Source organism: Lactuca serriola, chromosome 8 (assembly GCF_051521515.1).
Source record: "Lactuca serriola cultivar US96UC23 chromosome 8, Lser_US96UC23_V15, whole genome shotgun sequence".
NCBI classification, from domain to species: Eukaryota; Viridiplantae; Streptophyta; class Magnoliopsida; order Asterales; family Asteraceae; genus Lactuca; species Lactuca serriola.
Window position 1 is genome coordinate 157,506,952 of NC_136415.1, and position 15,986 is coordinate 157,522,937.

General features: G+C 34.8%; 1 pseudogene; it reads right to left on the minus strand.

Moving 5' to 3' along the window:
* Nucleotides 1–474: 474 nt before the first annotated feature.
* The window catches only part of LOC145067547 (TATA box-binding protein-associated factor RNA polymerase I subunit B-like), a 45,727-nt pseudogene continuing 30,215 nt past the window's right edge, over nucleotides 475–15,986 (minus strand).

Consider the following 15,986-nt stretch of genomic DNA (forward strand, 5'->3'; position numbering starts at 1 on the left):
GCTTTCCAAGAGGTCTATAAATAGGTGTGGGGCTCATTTCCTCCAAACCATCCAAGAAAAGCCTCAAATAAATCAAAGTGTAGTAGTTTTTGAAATTGTAAGCTCTTCTTAAGTGTCCTAATAAAAGTATTATTGTTTCTCATACAAAGAGTCGTGTTCAACATTAAAGAGCATAAAATAGCCTCAAAAAATAGTTTTACGAGAAAATTTAAAATAGCCTAAGTAGGCTGTCAAAAATAGGCTGAAATAAATCTATTTTATTAGGATGTTATTCTTGACTATGGACATATTATTTTGGTGTTGTTCACAAGGCCCAAAATTGAATCAAACTTAGATGGTGATGTGACCGTGGTAATGATGTAGGCTAAGATTTAAGACTATTTTTGTGTTCCAAATTCGATCCAAATTGGTCCTAAAAGATTTTAGACTATGAATGGCTTAAATTGTAACCAGGCCTTTCAAGTCTTAACATTCTCAATCTTGCATTATTATATACATAAAATGTTTCAAGTTTAACTTAGAAAAATCCGCGGATTCATCACCATTCATATCATCTTCTTGACAAAGCTCACAAGACACCTGATTACTACTAGGCATTTCTTTCATGCATTGATCAATATTCTTCTCAAGCCATGCCAAATGCCTCTCAAAACTCAACACTGCACCATGCATATTCCTAACATCGAGTCGAACCACTCTCGCATATGATCTTAATAAAATATAATAATCTGCATGTGCAACATACATATAGTTTCAATCGTCTTTTTTCCTTGTATAATGTAAATAATCACCAGTTCTTTTAATTTTAGTCCTTGGAGGATTATAACAAAATCTTTTCTCTTCCATATTTGATATCATTCGTCTTATTGCCTTTTCTTTTTAGGTCTCGTTGCTAACTTTGGCATCATTGTCATCTTTAGGTTTCTTCACCATGTTCATGTTAGTGTTGGTTTCGGAAAAAGCAAGAGGTCTCTTGTGAGAACCACAATTAGAGCTTGGAGATCCTGGCTTGTGATCCTCCTAAAAAAACTTATCATGAATTCCATATGTAAATCTCTCCTCAATTATATCATGTCATACATACCTCTTCGTTATGATAATAATTCCAAAGATCTATTATTATCTTATCTTCTTCATGATCCTCAAATGACAATTCCACACCAGCAAACACTACATTCTTGCAATATTCAAGATACGTTTCAAGATCCCTACCATCAACAACCAAACAAAGAGGACAATTTGTTCGAAAAATAATACGAGTAGGTGTAGTTGGATGGAATGGAATAACCAAGGATCAGAATGTAATGAAAAATTCCATTCCTTTCCTTATTCCATCACTAACCTAAACATATGAAACAACTTGATGTATTATAAATTTCATGAAAATCAAAGGTTGCAACGATTTATACCATATTCAGATTAGGGTATAAAGTCTAAATTAAAATTTGTAAGAGCTTACCACTTGTATCTAGGAGTTGACTGTATTTTGACTCGAGAAAAAGTAAAATCTATGTAGCATCCAAATTCGATTGTTTCGGTAGTCGTTGATCATAACTCTCGAAAACAAGATTATTAGAAAGAGACAACATCACGCATTCTAATTCCGATTCTGATTCTGATTCCGCCTTTGTATACAAAATCTTAGATTCCTTTCCGTCTTTTCTCTTCGCCAAACCCTTTTCCGACTTCCCAAAACCGTGTGTCTTATAAAGAATCCTAATTGAAAAAATAAGTGTATACAAGATAAAAGCAAGTGTAGGAAGTCGAAATTCATTTCCAAACAACCAAAGCTCAGGTGGCATTGACCACTCATAAATCTGGGAAGCATGAGGGAGAATAGTCTCAACTGGAAGAGACAGTTGCTCGAGATACCGGCCAGCAATTCCATAGAAGTTGATCGGACGTTATCCCAATCCAATGGAATGAGCAATTGAAGCAGCTTATGATTCCAACTTCTGAATAGAAATACAATGTAATGATTTGAACATACGGCTTGAACTTAATGGACACACGTTAGTTGGGGATCCGATTTGTTTTTCTATTTTAAGAAAGGCTGTGAAATAAGGGAGTTTTCCTTCAAGTGTCCATTTTACTATATTAGTTAAATAAATTGGCTCTCGTGCCATGTGGCAGAGTAAAATAGAAATGGCTAAAGAATAGGGTAATGGTATTGTTTTTCTTATGGATCTATACCATATCATTACGGATCATTTCCGAGTATGTTATGCGTTTCATATTTGTGTTTGGCATTTGGTGCAATAGCTTCTGTTTCCATTGAAATAGAATAAGTAAATGTAAGTATTTCAGTTTATAAAAATACCAAAAAAAAACATTCAAACGAATACCTTATACTTGATATTCTAATTCATTAATAACATCATCAACCCAATCATCACTAAAAGCTCAGTGTATGCCACAAATCTTAACCAAATGGGCTCCACCATATCAACGATTATAGGACACACATTAAAATTTTCAACCAAAGCCTTAACCTGCAACTCAATCATGATCTGTACTCCCATCACATACCTCATCCCAATTTTTGAATAATAATATTTATAACTAATGTTCTTGTCCCTCTCCCAAAATCAATAGGCTTAGTGGGACCCATCATATCATCATCATCATCAACCTCTTGGGTCCTTAAAGTTTCCCAAAAGTGTGAAGGGGGTTGGGATTGAGATAGAGGTTTAGGTTTGACCACAGGTACACGTCTTTGCAAAATTCCACCAACATTTTCCTTTGTTAAAAGCATCTCATCATCCTCAACAGCAGTATCCCTATTCCATCTGCTTGAGAGCCACATCTTTGGTTACGTCCCGATTTTCAACACAAAATTGTTCATTTTTTTGTTAATATATATATATATATATATATATATATATATATATATATATATATATATATATAACACAAATGCAAAAACTCATCTTTATTAAAAGATCATTGTCATACCTTTATTAAATATAAAAGAGAGTTTTAGCAGAAGTTTAAAAACATTATTAATTTCTTCGAAGAACAACCTGAAAAATAGTTATTCAACAACTGTAAGTCGATGCTTAGTGAGTTTCTCGGGATACCATATATCACAATACATATACATGCATACAAACAATGGCTCATGGCCTTTCGCCGATCCACCAATTGGCTCACGATATTTTGCCGATCCACCAATAATATGTGTATGCAGACTTACGGCCAACCTGCCATTTTTTCATCAACACATGGGTCTATACGCTCCCAACCTGTCGTCGTTCCACCATCAACCCCTAACTTAACCGTAATAACTTAAATATAATAACATTTAAACACATAAAGATTACACTTTCGACACTATTTTACTAATTCTAGTATAGTAACAATAAGCACATAAAGACTATACTTTCGGCTCTACTCAATAATTGAGGTATAATATTATAATGCACATAAAAACTATATTTTTACTCTACTAGCTCTCTCTCTCTCTCTCTCTCTCTCTCTCTCTCTCTATATATATATATATATATATATATATATATATATATATATATATATATATATATATATATATAATAGTTAGATAACTAACCTAAACAGTTTTGAAACTTAGAGTTTTGTTAATTAAATTACAGATCGAGAAATCGAACCGCAAAGACTTGAGATCTCAAGGAAGAGAGATATTTGAAAAATAAAAGGAACGAGTAAATATGAAGCCGTGAAGTTCAATTTATACTAATATTTTCATTCATAAATTTCTATTTGTACGTGCTCAAAACAATTAGTCATTCACACAAAATAAACACGTGTACATTTAATTAATTTTTTATTCATACAGATTACTACACGTATCAATTATTGCTTAAACTCCAGTTCACCTATATTCTTATCTTCATTTTATTATATTAAATTCTTGAATCTTTACATAGCAAATGTGGATCCATTTTGTGTAAGAATATGAATCCATTTTGCTTTACATGCATATACCAACATGTTCTCTTTTATTTCATAAACCTATACTTCAATAACAAACATATTATATACATGTTTATTTTATAATAAGTACTAGTTTAATTTATATATATATATATATATATATATATATATATATATATATATATATATATATATATATATAAGAAATTATTTCATTTTTATATACTTTTTGATATATTTTTGTCGTAATCTGAATTATATCTAATATATTGAAAACACTTTATATCTTTATATTGTTACGCATGATGTCTTCGTAAAATATATCAATAAATTGCGATTTTTAATCAAAATAGAACTTAATATATAATAGATATTATTTACCGACGAATTTAATTTAAAGTTTGATAAATGATGTCGTAAACTATACTTTTTCTTTTTCTTAGTTTCCATGGTCTTCATATAATTATAATATTCAATTTATAATGGGTTAACTTCATAATTATATATATTTTGGTTAAACATATATCAAATATCATCTCTAAATCTAATTTTCATAAATATAATTTTGAATTTATATAAGATCTAAATACGATATATTATCAAAATATCAGGTGTTATTTTACGCCATATCTAAATTTTATGATGTATGATTAATGTCTTAAAATATAACAGGTTAATTGTTTATTGAAAATACGGGTGTTACGTTTCTCTCCCACTTACAAAGATTTCCTCTATGAAATTCTAATCTTAGCGCACCATAAAATAATGCATACACATTATCCTACTAGGGGTTCACGTGATCACTTGGGAGCTAGCCAATTCTCCCCATCGATATGTTCATTTATGCTTAGTAAATCGTAGAATGACATTTTCTACCTTAAATGTATTCTCAAACTCTTTGTGAAGTCTTCCAGAACTGGGAACTCGTTGGTCTGGACCTCTAGAATTTTTACTCTACGACTGAAAATCGCATTTAGACGTAAAATGTTGATTCGTTTTGTGACTAGGAATACCGTCGACTTGTTAAGAAGCGAGTAATTAGGTGAATTTACATATGACATCCTAACGGAATCTTATTTTTGAAACATGTGCCTATAAAAGGCTTATGGTATACCAATATGGCGTTGTGTCTTACAACATCTTTCTATGGCATCCTTTTGAAACACACACGAACCTAGATTGCAAGTGGTCTCTCTACCTATTTCATTTGTTCCAACATCCTGATTTTAATCAAATCTACCATAACTGGTTTGAAAACTCGGGAATCAATACTCTAATATTTGTGACAAACTCATAATAAGGCTTGCTCATCTTTCAATATATTGAATCATAACGAACACTAGACCACCAATAGCCTTCTCGCAAGGCTCTACCTACTCTACCTACATTGGAACAAAACTGACGTTCGATCAATCTCATACACACACATTCGGGATAAGTCATGACATAATCAAACTACTAGTACTACGATACTAGATCATTGTTGTCATCATCCCCCATTGGGTATATAAATCACAACATGCCTTTGCTAATTAGCCTCTTGAGGCTACAACCAATCTGAGACCCTTAACTTATGTAGCATGGATGCTAAAGTCTAATCGTTTCCCTATATTAACCTAGACATTTTATAGATTCGATTATAGTCTTATAATATCTTATTCATTTATCAATAAAAGGAATAAATAAACCAAACACGTAGTATACCCTGAAGTCTAAAATAACATTGTTGCATCACTAGACGCATACGTAATCTCACTCGAACGTGACCTTCAATTGAACATACGTACCTAGGAACTTACTCTAACTTTTTTCAATCTTAGGTGTCCTTTATTGTCAATCTAACTTTTTCATCTAAGAAAAATTGGAGAGCTTAAACAATTTTCTGACGATATCCTGCCGCCTCACTACCATTCTAAGTCCCAGAAGAAATCCTTGGATCCTCTTGTTGCTTGCAGGTTGATTTTTTTTACTACTACAATCACGCTTGCACCGGTGAGGCGTCTCCATGGCTGAATCTTCAGCAACCAAAACTGCTTACATAGGCGTTAACGAACAGTCGTTTCTGAACCTTACTAATCCATTATAGGGGTCCTTAGTTATCCTTACTGCTACTTATAACCTCAAGATTAATTGTTCGCATATGGATTAACGACTTGATTCACCCATCCTATAATGTATACCGTTAATACAGTAGTAAACTTTGGAAGGTATTGCTCCCTCTTTTAATGGACACATCCATTTTCAAACGATCTGTTCCTAGGCTTCTCTTGTCTTACTTATACGCGCCTCAAATGGTGATTCCTAAAGAAAACGAGCTTACTTTTGTCATCGCTTCTACTACCGTCAATCCTAGACGTAATTTTACTAGATGCTTACTGTGGCTTAACTCAAACTCTCTAAGTCTGATATATGTATTGAATGGTCCATCCTTTTTCTACAGAAAGCATTTGACACTCCTTATAGTGAACTATGTGACCTAATGAATTTCTAGCCATATGGCTCCCATGCTATGAGGATAAATCCTATACCCTTGAACGTGGAAATCTATATGGTTTTCTTGGCCATCTGAGTTGAACTAGTGGATTTGGTAACTCCTGGATTCTACCTAATGCTATAAAGGAAAATCTAACCATTCCTTGGGACATATATAATCTAATGGGTATTCTTGTAGAAGACTCCCTTCTTCTTTTAACCGTAATAATTAAAACGAATAATTTCCACCTATTGTGTCACAAATCTCCTGTACTTTTGTCGTTGAAACCAAAATTCAAACTTCCTTTCACTTCAGGGATCGATTCTCCCCCACTTGGGTTCGACCCATCGTCAAATATTTCTCACCACCAATCCAAACTAGCTTTGCTTATGCTATCTGTATCTCCTTTTGACTTTGAAGAAACTCATGTTTGTCATATCCAATGACCTTTGATATTTCCATCATATTACTCCTACTTGTATTTATTGCAAGTGATCTCCTTGTATCATAGATAGAAGTAGATCAATGTTTTTCCAAGCACAAGGTTGTCAAGAAACTCACTGATGCATATATATATATATATATATATATATATATATATATATATATATATATAACTAACGGTATAGGAGGATATGGTTATCTTAGCAAAAAATACTAATAACAACGATGACTCCTAAATCTAATATCCTTTTATTTCTCTCTAGACCAATCGAATTGTCGTGTTCCCACTGATCCTCTCGTAATGGTCATCTCAACCATTTCCGAAACACCCGGATGCAAACGTACGGAAGACACTCGTATGTGTCTTTCTACAATAAACTCCACTTTCCTAATCTCTTGAGCGAGAATCTATTGGTTTGAACCTATTTTCCAATCGATGTGCCTGAATCTACACATGTTCTGTTATCCTCTGCTTCAGTCCCAACTTTTGATCCGTAGAATCAACTTCCAATGAGCACACACATTCCATTCCAACTCGTCTTATGAAGTGGTATCTATCTTAACTACAATAATTAACTTAGCGATCATAAACTAATAACGTTTTGTTACAAAAAGATTCATGGCGAGTTGAATTCTTGTCTCTACGAGATAAACCCTTGTATGGAAGACACCTTCTTTCTCTTATTCTTCTTGTGTCAGAAGCTTGATCCTTCTTCCTTAGGTTATGAGATGTCAACATACAACCACACCAAAAATAGGTAGCAACTCCAGTCGCCAGTTACTTCGCCCCAACGAAGGCTGCAATTCTTTTTTCTCGATCACCATGATCATATCCTTCTTAAATCTCTTGACTAAAGTTGGCACTATGTCGGAAAAGTTTCTCCGAATCCATTCTCTTAAGCATATTTATTTTTTTCGAACTCAGTCTTTTATTCCTACTTAGTCCCGAACTTCAATTCACTCTTCTAAACATCACCGTACAACATGTAATGACAATGCAAAGGAATTTTATAGTGTTAGCTACACTATCTACCAATACCTTAGTAACTTTTTGACACTTCTAGATCCAAGTGTGAGTCATGTGCTTCTGGTAGTGTAGGCATCTACTACCTTTCACACCTACTCATACTTGTCCCAAAAATTGTCCCGAAGTTTCCAAGTCACTTTCCAACACTACACATGACGACCACTAAAGATATATCCATGTGTCTCGACGAGCACATACAAAAGATCTTGTTAGAATCTACAAGGATTTTGCGTTTTTACCGATGCCCTACCGCATGAATATACACCCTAGTAAGCATATATTCAATTTCCTAGACTCTCGTTATAGGAATACTTCCATTTTACCCTACTACTTGTCGAGGAAGAACTTTTACTAATACTAACTAATTATTTGATGAATACAATTGCATGCCTCTAAAATCAAACAGTTCGTCGACAGAATAATCTGGCACTACAATAGTTGGACTCAGACAAGAGCTACGCAATAGCGCCAAATCAGGCAATCTAAAACTATTTAATTTTGGGAGCATGAAACTTATCATATTTGTCACATAACTAATTAATATTAATATGGGTTCTATGTAGCAATTAACAAGCAAATCCTTAGGCTATAAGGCATCTTAAGTATCAGGCGATTCTAACTGGAAATTACTAAAAAGATCACTAGCATGAATTTCTACCATATCATATATCAACAGACATAACAAATATGAATATTTTGGGAATCACTTTCCTTTTATGAGCTCTGGTTGACTGTACGCACTATATTTTTTTTGTTTGAATAAAGTTCTTTTTCTTAAAAAGAATTGTTAAGATATTCAGATCCTCAGTATGAGTCTGGAATCGCACGAATGTGATGGGTTTTATGTTATACATCAATCCTCTGGTACACATGCAAAACCCTAAAACTTTGGATCTAGGTTTATCTAATTGTGCATGCAAAATATCCAAAGTTCAAAAACCCTAGATCTAGCATACGATAATCGAAATCACATATGAAAATAGGGTTAGATCTTACCTTAATTGTTATGTAGCAATAACAATCTCAGTTCTTCCTTAGACTGACTTCTGAAAGCCTAGTGCCTCAAGTGTTACACCTCTAATGGATTCACAAACACCACTTAGCAACAAGATGAACAAGAAAGAGGGAAGAGGCACCAAAAACGTCCAATGGTTTCTCTTAGAAGGTTAGGGATGTTTTTGGCTTACCCAAGGGCTCCTTTTATACTTAGGCTTCTAGGGCTATCAACTAGGAAACCCTAATCCAGCTGCTTAGGCCTTAAGAAGCCCATGAACTCCCTCTTTAGTGGTCTTGGACGAAATCTTATGGGCTTCCCCATAAATTTCGTCCACTCCAACTCTATGGAGTCTATCAGCCCATTTAGGCAACTATCAATGATTTGCAATATCAATCCCCTTTATTTAATTAATCTCTTTTGACCACTAAATTAATTCTAAATTAATTCTTGATTAATATTAATTAAATAATATGATTTATCTTTTAATATATTATTCTTATAATATATTAATAAATCATAATTAATACTCTTTCTCCTTAATTCATCCTATAAGTTGCTATGGTGAAGGCAACCAAAAAGGACTATGCTCATAATCGGGTAAGTACATACCAAAATAGTTATGGTCTTAGACACTAATCCAACAGTATCCCACTTGGATAAGTCTAATAACTATTTTGCAGGTACGACTTTAGAACCTGATCAACAATCGTAGCCTTCAAAAACCATTGTCAACTCTGATCTTATCAGATATACATCCTTTAGATAAGGGATCATATAATCCTCATCGAACCTTATGTTGGATTAGATGTCTAAGCCCATAACTATTATTGGTACGTACTTCACCCGAGAGTAGCATGGTCCATTTGGTTTGCATATCATCAGGACAATTTGTTAGGATGGACTCTTGAGAGAAGGTTATATATGATTTATTAATATATTATAAGTAATAATATATTAATATGAAATCATATGGTTTTAATTAGTATTGATCAAGAATTAATTTGGAATTAATTTAGAGATCAAAAGGAGACTAATTAAATCTATGGGGACTAATTATATTAATTAGTTATATTTATATGTGTTGGGCTTATGATCCATGTAGGACCAAGTTTATGTATGGATACATAAAGAGTTGGGCCACATGAACCATGGATCATAAAACCATCGGTATGGATTTGGATTATACCCATGAACCTTGAAATCCAACATATAAATACATGCTCCTAACCTAAAAAACGCCTAGATGTGTATTCTTGGAGATTATGGGTGTTTTTGAGTGCATGGAATTTTCTCTCAAGCACCCCCTTAGTCAATGATGTGTTGTGACTTCATTTTAGGCTTCCACACTATTGGGGCTAAGCTCTTAAGGCTAGATACATCAAGACCTCAAGATCCATCATAAGGTATGTTACCCTAACTAGATTCTTGTGTGGTATATGACAATTGTATGCTAGTTATAGGTTTAATACCTTGGAAAAACCATTGCATGTATAATTAGTGAAAACATAGATCCAAGGTATGTACGGTTGTATGTGCACCATAGGATGTTGTATTATACTAAAACCCAACTACGGTATAGTATCAAAGACATGGGTTGTTTTCAATTATACTTGATGCAAAATGCTGAAAAATCGTTTTTTTTGTTGTCTGGATAGCTGACTCACCGAGTCCATAGAGTGACTCAATGATTCCATGTGTAAACTCATTCAACTCGTCGAGTTGGATCATGAACTTGACGAGTTAGAGCCCCTAACAACATATATTCGAGTTTTTTGGCTGGAATTGGACTACAATCATTACCCTAAGCTATTTTTGAACCTATAAACCTATTTTTGATATGGTAATGATCATTCTAATCCAATTCAAAAGATAATTGTCAAAAGTTTCATGTTTTATATTAGTTTAATGGTTAGGCTAATTACATGAAAATTGTTTGATTTGAATTGTCTTGTTCATGAGTTTAATCCAGATCATAGTTTTTCTTGACATGCTTGTTAGTTGAATTGATGATCTTGATGTTTGTTAATGGATTCCATAAATTGTCCTCAAGTTATGGAAAACCAAAAGTCTTTTTAGTTAAAGTGCCATTAAAACCATAGATTACACATTTGAAGAGTCTTGTTCCTCATAAATAGTTTTATAAACTCCATAACTTGTCCTCAAGTTATGGATGTTCAAGAGTCTCTTCATTAAACGTTTTATTAAACTCATATGTTATGAAATTGAAGAGTTTTGAAAAGTTTCAAAACTTGTACTCAAGTTTTGGAATTTGTAAAAGTTACCTCCCCATGTATACTTTAATTCCAAATTAGACCTTAGAAGTTTAAAAGTTTAAAATTCAACCCTTATACTATTATAGTATTAAAACTTTAATATTTGTATATATATGCGTAAGAGTAAAAGCCAGTCTTACTGTTAGTAGGCCTCATTCACGAAGCCAATCTATAAGGGGGTAAAAGGTTACTGCCTATAAAATGGCAGTTTAATGGGTGTCTACTCTCATCCACCGCTTCCTTGACTGGTGGAGGGTCATTAGCCAAACGGGTAGGACAAGACTATAACTTTCCTTTCATTAAAAGTATAATGATAAACACTAAGTAACTAAACATTTATAAATTCTCAATCTTAGTTACTTAGGAAAATGTGAATTTTGTGCTAACCCATGAAATTGCACTTTGCACATTGTTAAGGCGTTAGTGGAGCGTGTGTGGTTAACCGGCACACTAATATGGGACTGACAACGTGTGGAAAAGGGTAGCTTGATGTTAATCACAGATTGATGGAACGTATGTGGTTAACCGACATATTGATTAGGTGGTTGTAACATTTGGTGTACCAAGCCAATTTGCATGGTTATTCACTCTTTGTTTGTGATCCTCGGCATCCCAATCATAAACTTGAAGGGCACAATCGAGATTTAAACATGCCATTGAAAAGTTCAATGAATCTCAAAGGATCTAGGAGTTTCAATTCACTTAAAACCTAAAATTCATTTTTCATTTTTCATGGTGGAAATTGGTAAATTGTCATTTACCTACCTTCAAATATTTTGTAGCTTGGATTACGGCATCCCTCTTCCAAGTTTTAACATATTGTGTTGGGTCCTAGCCTTAATATTTCATATATATGGTGTTATATTAAGGACTTAAATCAACTAATCTTCAATTTCACCCTCATAGATGTCTAGTTATGACAACTATGGTGTAACAGCCCGGTATTTCAGGTATTGTTTTAAAACTATTTTTGGGGACATTTTAGGAAGGGACTCGGCGAGTTGGTGCCTGACTCGCCGAGTAGGACCACAGGCTTGGTCGCGGATGCGCGACTGGACTCGACGAGTCCAGATATGGACTCGACGAGTCGACGCTGTTCAGCAGAAACCCTAGCCGTTTAGTTTGGAGCGTATATAATGCCTCTTAGGCCGTCACTGTACGTTTTTTTGGCCGATTGTGAAGCACCTAGCATCTGTGGACGATTAGAGGAGAAGGGAAGGCTATTGGGGACCTTGAGGAGATTGTTAGGCAAGAAGAGGCAAGGTTTTGGTCAAAGGAAGATCAAGAGGATTGAGTTCTGAAGGTTGGGGGCACAGAGATCACGTTCTTCAGGTAATACTCGGCCCATTTCTGTTGTTTTGATGGTGAGCACGAATCTAGGGTTTATGAAACCCATTTAGTGATTAGATAGATTATAATGTTGTTACCAAGCGTTTAAATCCCAGTAATAGTATGTTTAGAGGTCCAGGGAGTCCCATGTATATATATATATATATATATATATATATATATATATATATCGGAACCATGCGGATTACAGGAGGCAGTTGATCGACTGCATGGCATGGACTCGCCGAGTCCAATGATCAGACTCGGCGAGTAGCTTGAAGGCTCACTGGGACTCGGCCGAGTTGTTCTTCAGACTCGGCGAGTATCTTGAAGGCTCACTGGGACTCGCCGAGTTGTTCTTTAGACTCGGCGAGTGGAGTCGGGGTGGCCCCGCGATTCTTCCACGAGGATCTCGTCGAGTCAGGAGGGATACTCGACGGGTAGAAAGGGGAACAACAGGGAAGTTGGGGAGGACGTCTAGACTCGCCGAGTCGCCTTTGCACTCGACGAGTCCGGTCAAGTTGACCGTTGACCAGAGTTGACCTGCATGTAATTTCGTAGGGTCAATTGTCTTGTTTGATAAGATTATTAATAAGGGTATGTGGTATTATAGGGAGTCTGCAGTTTGGCGGATTGAGTGCGAGTAGTTTCAAGAGTTCTAGCCTACATACTAAGAGGTGAGTTTTCTCACTATACTCCACCCAGAAGGGTTTGACTGTGAGACCGGAAGGTCGTATATGATATGTGTTATTTATGTTATAAATAGAAAGATAGATGCTATGCATGATATGTATGTTTATGTGGGCCGGAAGGCGATATATTATGTGGCAGAAAGGTCAGGTATGATGTATGTGCTACGTGCTATGTGTGTTAAGTTATATGTACTATGTGTTGTAAATGTCATGGGCCGGAAGGCAATATACTGTGGGCCGGAAGGCAATATGATACGGGCCGGAAGGCGATATGTCATGGGCCGGAAGGCAATTATGTTACGGGCCGGAAGGCAATGTATTGTGGACCGGAAGGTCAGGGCCTGGAAAGGCGTATGTGTGTAAGTCGTATACTGGGGAACTCACTAAGCATTTATGCTTACAAGTTGTATGTATGTGTTTCAGGTACTAGCGAGGACCGTGGGAAGGCGCCGGCGTGACGCGTACACACTGCCATTGTTGGAGATCTTGGGGATCCTTTAAATTGTATTTTGAAATGAAATTTGGAATAAATACCATTGTTGAGTGAAATTGTTTTATTTTAAATGAAAATTTTATTCGAAAATTTGAGCTGTTATATATGGTCTTCCTTATCCTTTGGATAAAGCTTTCCTAATGAAGATGATATCCCACATGGCAATCAAGGTGAAAGATTAATCTCTTTATTGTGAATTAATGGGACTGGAAATCATACTTCACTTCTTCCACCTCCTCTAATAGTTCTCCCTGACCCAAAAGTTCAAGGTCACTCAATCCCTATAGGCAAGCAAAGTCTATATGTGCTTACATATTGGAGATTAAGTCACATATTGACAAGCCGGGAGTGTTGGGTGTCGAAGTCTCGAGGTAGCTGGCTGTTCACTTGGTTCTTCAGTCACTCCCTGATGACAGATCACAACATGACCCTTATCGATCTTACCTATTTGCTTGTTGCTGCTAAATCAGCAATGATTTAGAGCAGTGGTAAAGAAAATTTGATTGGAAGATCTACTTCCCAAGTTTCCATGGACAATAGTGATATTCCAGAAATGATTTCTTCTTCTATGGAGAGAAATTGGCTTAAGTCAGAGAGTTTAAACTTAAGAAAGGTCGGTTTTGGGATTGTTCTTGCCATTTAAAGGGACGTTGGAAGCGATCCTGCCCTGACTACCTGAGATATCTAAAAGATAGTAAAGTCAAAAAGTTTAACTTTATTTCAGGTAAAGTCAACTATCTAACTCTATTAAGTTCCTGTTTAGAGATTCTTAATACATGATGTAATGTAATTACATTATGATTTTTGAAGAATCAAGGAAATGTAAGGAAACTTAAAGAAAGAGTAAGCTGAGTCTGATCGCGAAGAGATGGATTTCAATCGCATGGTTCGATGATTAGAATTTTGAGTGTTGCTGCTTAAGAGTTATGATAGATACCTTGGGAATAGATAACAACATAGTTTTCATTTGCAATTGCATTGTAAGGAAAAGTTTTTCTGCAAAATTTTATAAATAATGAAAAGTTTTTTTTATTTTATCTTATTTTAAGTTTCCTTACAATGGCAATTGTGAAAAAATTGTTGTTTATATGTTTCCATTGATAGCAATATTGCAAAATAGATTTGTTTCTTTCGTTTGTGGTAGTGTCATAATATACCAAATACGGAAAGATTCTCATCACCCAAGTTTCAGTTGGATAGAAACTTGGAATCATGTAACTTATGTTGTATGATGAATGAGAATTTTCATCTTTTAGAAATTAAGACGAAGTCCTTGTTCACATGTATATGTGTGTCAAGTGAAGGACTAAAGGATTGGGTACACTTGGTTGTGCGTTGGTCAAGTCCACCGCAAGTTATGATAAGATTATTCGTCATGATTTACTAAAGTTTAGTAAATATGATTATACTTATAAGTTTAAGTGTAATTCGGAAACATTGGAAAAGTTTCAATTTATGGCAGGACGAATGAGAAGAATAAAATTAGGAAGAAAGATAAAATTTTCTCCAATCTGAACAGATGGGAGAGTGCTTAAGTATCTTGGTTGATCATTATCTTGGTGATTATGAAACCATATTAAATTGATCCTCTAAGGACATATTAGTGCATTTGTATGGCTAAGAAGAGGAATCTGGAATTGTTGAAATGGTTAAATCAAAAGGTGAATCATACTTTCTTCCAAAATCAAATCTTAGAGTTATACTCCAAGATTGTGACTTGAGTGATATAGTCTTAAGGAAGGTTTAATACACTTGTCAAATGTTGAGTAAAATGTTTTCTACTCTTGTACATTTGAAATTGATAAGCTATGATGTCTTAGATAAAACAAAGACCAACTAAGACCAATTGTGTGAAGTGTTTAACTTGATAAGAATCTGCACTAACTCTTGAATATTTGTTTTGTCAAGGATGGTTCTTGACAGAGAATTTTATATGTCAAGAGGTCAGTGGGAGTCATAAAAGATCATGAGATAGTTTCAAGAACTAATCAAGAGTATTACTAATCACTAGCCAACAACTTGAGGTTTCTAACCTATCGTGTTGACATATTCTTATTTCTATGCCCATTCCAGTTGGTTGACTATGCTTGTGAGTTCTATGAGTTCTCAATTGATTGCATAACAACCTGGAAGCAATGGTAGGCCCTTGCGCTGCCAAGAGGCAAGAAATTAAGATTAAACAAGTTCAGCCCATATGAGTTTGGATTTTGTCACTAACCTTGTCTTGTGATTATGGTTATGACAAATTTATATGGATAGGAACACATACACCATAAAAATCTATGTGTCATAAGGTTTCTCTCCGAATCATGAAAATTATGGTGAGGAAACGCTTTCACTAAGTAG